Here is a 5,535-nt window from a genome sequence, read left to right as displayed (position 1 = left end):
GGCTGGAGAGTATCTTTTCCAAGTGACTTTAGTTGGTCTGAACCTCTGCCAGGAAGCTTGGCTGTTTGTTTCTGCTTCTTCCAGCCCCTGGTCTGGTCTCAGAGTCATCTTTGTAGCTCAGCTTGTCTGACAGTGAACCCCAGAAGTCTTTATTGTGTACTATGGAAGCAACGAGCCCACTGAACCTGGGAAGTTTAAGGGACTTCCTGAAGGAAGCTATTTTGAGTTGTTTATCTTCTGCCTTAAGGAGTCCTTGGGAGGTGGAATGTTTCAGTCTTGGAGGAAACTGCTACACAGCACAGACCAGCACACAAGCATGCCTATCACACACACACACACACACACACACACACACACACACACACACACACACACACACACACACACGCGCACACACACACACACACCACAAAAAGAAAAATATAAAATATTTTATTATGTTGTATATTTATAAAGCATTTTTAACTTCTTAAAACTCTTTTAACTTCTTTATAAGAAAGACCTAATCCAATTCTTCCAATGGAACAATGGGACAATTGTGCTGGGTATTAATGAACAAGACATTAAAAATCCAAGAGAATACCATGCAGACCAGATATTTGGATAGCAAACTGGAGGAATGGGAAGGATCTTCACTGAAGATCCATTTGAAATTATGATAAGGAGACTAAAGCACAGCGATTTTAAATGGCTTGTTTATATTCAAATATATAATGGAAAGTTGCAATTCAAACTAAAATCTTTTGATCTTGGTTTCCTTAATAAAAAACCTACTCAATTTCGCTTTAGAGTAATGCTCATATTATGTCCAAATTTATCTCACCCTGAGTTGTTAAATCATGTGGCATTTGACAGAAGCCTGCTGTTCTTAAAGCAATCGCATTTTTTTTCTTTCTTCTTCTTCTTCCTTGTTTGCTGTCTTTAAAGCGTCATTGGTGTCTACAGCATTTCACCAATGTGTTTCATTTTCAGTGTTAACTCCAACACAAGTGATGATAATTATGTTCCAAAGTTTAGAAAATTATGCACAAATTATCAATTAAGCAAATGCTGCAACAGTTACATGCCTCATCAAGAGAAATTATGCAAACTCTGGGAGAATGGCAATTTTGCACAAGATGTTTATATTTATCACATTTCCTAAATTGTTGTGGATAACTTACAATGACTTTATCAAAATATTATACCTTTTAAAGCCCAGATGAAATTTTGTGATCAGAGATCTTTCTCAAAAGTTGTAAATACGACATCCACATGTCAACTGAGGTATAGGTGTGAAGTATGTAAAATTTCAAGCTCAACATGACTTAGACTTCTATTCTAAGACCAGATCTATTCTCACCTCAGTGCTTATTGTGTTGGTTAGCACTATCTGAGTTAGCCACTTGGGATCAGTTCTGAGGTTTCCCTCATCTTTGCACACCTACCCACCACCATGAGCAAATGTCACCCAGTATCACCGACTTATCTGTGAAGTGATTCTGGAGTTTGTCCTCCCTGTTTCCTTTTAACTTAAGTTCCAATTCACACAATAGGAAAGGATCGTGAGAGCTTTGAGAGGTTGGATCGTAGTGTTTGAAATACACTCCTCTTGAATTTGTTCGAGCCTTTTTGTTCCAGTGCACTTGGCTTAATGAAAGCAACCTTTCTGAGTACCTATGTTGTATGCTTGGCAATGTTTTTAGGTTCTGGAGGGTGCAAAGATAACTTTGAAACATGGTTGAGGCCCTGAAGGGGGATATAGGTTGAGATAAATAATTGCAATATATAGAAAAGCAAAATAGAAACATGCCTATTATGGATGTAATTTGTCTCTAAAGAGGTCATTTAAACATGGGTGACTTAGAAACATTTTTTCTCTCTCTTTTGAGGTTTTGGGGTTTCACAAATGCTAAGCGAATACTCTATCTCTGGGCTATACCCCTAGTTCTTGAATGCAATTTCAGATACTTAGAGTAAGACTAATGCTGAAAATGTACTTCAGACAAAGGAAATGTGAAAAGTCATCAAGCTTGATTCCTGTGTGTGTTTCCCTCCAGACTCATGTGTCTGTGTGTGTTTCAGAGAATAGAGGGGAACTGCAGGTGGCCTGTCTGTCACTTCATGTCTTATTCTTTTGTTGAACCTGGGGTAAGGCTGGTGGCCTGAAAACCACAATGACTCTCCTCTCTCCACCCTCCACAGTTCTGCGGTTACAGGCATGTGTGGGTATTTACTCTTTTTTTTTAAAGTAATAACAATACTTTCTTTTGATAATTACTAAGAAAATAGATATTAACTGTTCTCAACACACATCCATTAGCTCAAATAAGACATTCCACAATGCATATGTATATTTCAACATAGGTTATGATACACATATTCAAATTTTACTTTTCACCCCAGTAAAATTTCTTTTTTTTTTTAAAAGATTTTATTTTTATTTATTACTTATACAGTCTATACAGTCTTCTGCCTGCATGCCAGCAGAGGGCACCGGATCTCATTCAAGGTGGTTGTCAGCCACCATATGGTTACTGGGAATTGAATTCAGGACCTTTGGAAGAACAGTCAGTGTTCTTAACCGCTGAGCCATCTCTCTAGCCCCACCCAAGTAAAATTTCAGCCTGAAAAATTAACTGCCTGCTGCAGGGCCAATGTGGGGGAGGGCATGTTTCCCTCCCACCACCACATGGCAGGCGGGGTGGTGGGAGGGCAGGGTCAGTTCTCCTGCTCTCACGCCCTCAGGGCCACCTCACCTGTGTCAACGCCAACAGGGTCAGCTCTAGTGTGCTGCCCAGGCAAGGTGCAAGGCCCACTCTTCCCAAATGCTGCAGCAGGTGAGGGGCAGGGTCAGCTCTCCCATTCTCATGACCCTGCCTGTAGTAAGTGGAGGGGCGAGGACATGTTACCTCCTCCCTCACCCAGTGTGACAATGAGGCTAGCTCTCCCACTCTCATACCTTCAGGACTGGCTCACCCACACCCCTGCCAACCGGGTCAGCTCTTCTGTGCTGTTCAGGTGAGGTGCAAGGCTGGCTCTCCTGAGTGCCATAGATGGTGAGGGGCAGGGCCAACTCTATGCAGCTATATCCTCACTGACTTTTGTGGTAATAGGCACCATGGGCATGAACACAGACAGATCCAGGCTGTAGCGGTGCCACAGACCCAGGTATGGCCCTTGGCAGCAGTCCATACACACTGAGACGACACCATGGCCTTGGGTAGCAGCGCAACCCACCCAGATCTGTGTGGCCCCAGAAGCATGGCAATTGGACACTAATGTCGCCCTAGGTGGCAGCCCAGATCCCAGATGTCCTTGTGGCTCTTGATGGCAATATAGGCAATAGACATCAACAAAGACCCAGTCTGCAATTGGACCATGGACCTAAACATGGTGCCCAGCAGCAGCCCATGCCCAGATATCATTATGGCCCTATCTGGCACTGCAGGTCACCCAGATTGAAATGACCCCAGTGGCACCATGACACTCCAATGCCAATATGTTCCCAGGTGGCAGCTCAGACCCTGGACATCCACTTTCCTTCTGCGGTAACAGGAGTCATGGACATCAACACAGACCCTGGCTGTGGTAGGGCCACAGACCCAGACATGGGCCCCAGTCACAGTTCAGGTCTGGACATCACCATAGCTGTGTGAGAACACAGGCCACCCACAGACATAGCCCTCAGCAGCAGTCTGACCCAGGCATCACCATGGACCCAGGTGGCAGCATAGGTCTCAAGATTGGCATGCTCCCATGGGGGCACATCCTCTGGACACGAGCATGCTCACAGGTGGCAGCCCAGACTTCCAGGCACCCACAGGAGCCACAGACATCAACACAGACTACCACATCAGAGTCAGGGCTATGGACCCAGACATGGCCCCTGGTAGCAGCCCTGTGGCAGACATCACCATGGGCCCTGGTGGCAAGAAGGCCACCCATGTCAGTCGGTCCCTCACTGCCCTTGCCTCCCCAGATCCAACTCTCTCCCAAGCACATGAACAGTTCTGCCTTTCTCTTTCTCCCATTTTCCCACTACATACTCATCCATCAGAACGGTGCCTGACCATGTGTTGCCCAAAATACTGGGCAGGCTCATGGCTGATTTCTGCCAGCCCAGGGCAGGTGTCCTGGGGTGGAGCTGTCGCTGTAGCTGTCCTTGCATCTGAACCTCTTATTTGCTGGGATTTTGTTCTAGGTCTCGGGTTCTTTTTTTTTTTTCTTTTTTCAGGGACTATACGCCAGTCTTTATTGGCCACAGTTACTTGAGGAGGATGAACCGGGAGGAGTGGGTGGCACCAATGCCAGGCTGGCTATGCTTCACCGGCTTGTAGGTAATGGAGAACTCGCCCAGGTAGTGGCCGATCATCTCTGGTTTGATCTCCACCTGGTTGAAGGTCTTGCCGTTGTACACACCCACCATGCTCCCCACCATCTCAGGCAGGATGATCATGTCCCTCAGGTGGGTCTTCACCACCTCGGGCTTCTCCATGGGCAGCGCCTCCTTCTTGGCCTTTCTCAGGCGCTTGAGTAACGAGTGCTGGCTTCTGCCACAGGCTGAGGTTCAGCCGTCGCCTCTGCCGGGCTCTGTACAGCTGCATCAGCTGCTCATAGGACATGTCCAGCAGCTGGTCCAGGTCCATGCCACAGTAGGTGAACTTGCGGAGGGTCCGCTGCTGCTGCTGCTGCTGCTGCTGCTGCTGCTGCTGCTGCTGCTGCTGCTGCTGCTGCTTGCTTCTTCTTCTTCTTCTTCTTCTTCTTCTTCTTCTTCTTCTTCTTCTTCTTCTTCTTCTTCTTCTTCTTCTTCTTCTTCTCAACTTCAGCCATTTCCGTGGCTTCTAGGAAAAGCTCTCAGGTTCTTAACATCTATAAATGTAATATAAAAACAAGAGCTCTAAAAGCAGGAGAAACAACTGTCTTCATAGAGCTTGGACAGAAATGAGCAGGACCCAAAGGCTGACTGGGGAGGCTCTGGGTCTGGAAACTGACAGCGCCTCTGCAGGTTAAAAGGAACTAAGTGAAGTCTACTAGAAAAAGGTGACAGTTATCAGTAGCTGAGATGGCATCTCCTCATCTAGGGGGTGTCTTAGTTTCCATTGCTGGTATGGTGAGAAAATATCTGGAGAAAAAGCACTTTAGGGAAGAAAAGTACAGCAACAGGCTACAGGCTGTCATTTCAGAGAAGTATAGGCAGGGACTTGAAGCAACTAATCATTCCATAGGCAAGAGCAGAGGGGGAAATAAACTCATGAATGCCTAGTGCTCAGTATGTTTTCCTAAACCTATATCACATATGTTTTCTTCTCGCAATTTCAGGTCTTACATTTAACTCTTTGACACATTTGGATTTTGTTTTTGATGACTCATGCATTCCTAAGAGGGCACATGCAAACCATAGCAGAATAAAAATAAAAGCATAAACTATAGAGGTTGAACACCTCATTTGGAAGTTGGTTTTGTTGTGGTTGTTGTTATTTTGAAACAGGGTCTCACTCTGCAGCCCCGAGTGGCTTGTAACTTGCTATGTAGACCAGGGTAGGCTTGTACTCA

General features: G+C 45.6%; 1 pseudogene; it reads right to left on the bottom strand.

Moving 5' to 3' along the window:
• Positions 1–4,246: 4,246 nt before the first annotated feature.
• LOC100758261 lies at positions 4,247–4,667 on the bottom strand (annotated as a pseudogene).
• Positions 4,668–5,535: the final 868 nt, after the last annotated feature.

Source organism: Cricetulus griseus, chromosome X (assembly GCF_003668045.3).
Source record: "Cricetulus griseus strain 17A/GY chromosome X, alternate assembly CriGri-PICRH-1.0, whole genome shotgun sequence".
NCBI classification, from domain to species: domain Eukaryota; kingdom Metazoa; phylum Chordata; class Mammalia; order Rodentia; family Cricetidae; genus Cricetulus; species Cricetulus griseus.
Note: the sequence above shows the minus strand (reverse complement) of the source record. Positions and strands in the feature narration are given on the sequence as shown.